The sequence below is a fragment of the Nanorana parkeri genome, unplaced genomic scaffold (genome assembly GCF_000935625.1).
Source record: "Nanorana parkeri isolate BGI_ZX_2015 unplaced genomic scaffold, ASM93562v1 scaffold240, whole genome shotgun sequence".
NCBI classification, from domain to species: Eukaryota; Metazoa; Chordata; class Amphibia; order Anura; family Dicroglossidae; genus Nanorana; species Nanorana parkeri.
The window spans coordinates 1455048-1455988 of record NW_017306508.1 but is presented as its reverse complement, the minus strand read 5'-3'; positions in this window follow the sequence as shown (position 1 = coordinate 1455988).

Sequence of the window (941 nt, the reverse complement as noted above, 5' to 3'; positions counted from 1 at the left end):
AATCCTGCTCTAACCTCAGCATACCGCAAAGTGATGTAGAACAGTCTTGAGCTTACTTATCCAAGTGTGTGGCGAAAGAGATGAAGTATCCGCTCGGTCAATTTATCACTAGCGAGGAAGGTGCATGTGGCTTGGGCACTTCATTACAAGTTCACAGAAATAGCCCACCACTGAGCTTGCCAACAGAGGGGTCATAATCAACACCAGTTTTTAATGTTCTCAGTCATGTGCATTTGCAGATACATGCAAAAGCCACATATGTCGAGGTGCCTCTGGAAGTGTGATTGTTTCTTCCTTTCAGCCATAGAAATGAAGCCATCTCCATTTCTACTCCTTTATTTTACATACCTTTTACTTCTGTTCAGCGCTATCTTTGCACACCCTGGACACTCCCTGAACCCAGGATTCCCACTGTACGCAAATGCTGACATGTTCTGAGTGGAGGGTTTTTGCCTTACCCCCTCCCTCTCTTTCCCTGTGCTGTACCATGGAGTAGAAAGTACAGTCAGGCAGAGGGGCTGTGTACTACTGTGTATACAGTACTGTCTGTCTGCAGACAACACCTAGGTGATGATCTGACAGATAGCATTAGTTGTCAATATGCATCCGGTGGGAGGAAATGTGGTAAAGGGAAGTACTTGTGTACTTTAAGAGAGGAGTGCAAGACTTCTAGGGGATCCCGGGGCACACAGATTCAGAGACACTAAAGGCCAGACATGCATGCGGACATGAGGCAGTCACCCTCAGACACAGCCAGACGCTTCTGTTTGGCAACAGACAGTTTATAACAGAAGCGCCAGCAGCAATGTGTCCAGGATGAAAAGAGAGGAGAAGATCTTCAGTAATCAGTGTATTACGCTTATGAGGCTGCTCTCGCTTGGTTTAGGGAAAGCTCAATACTGAAAAACAAAACACAGAGAGCCTCCATCGCGTAAAAACTT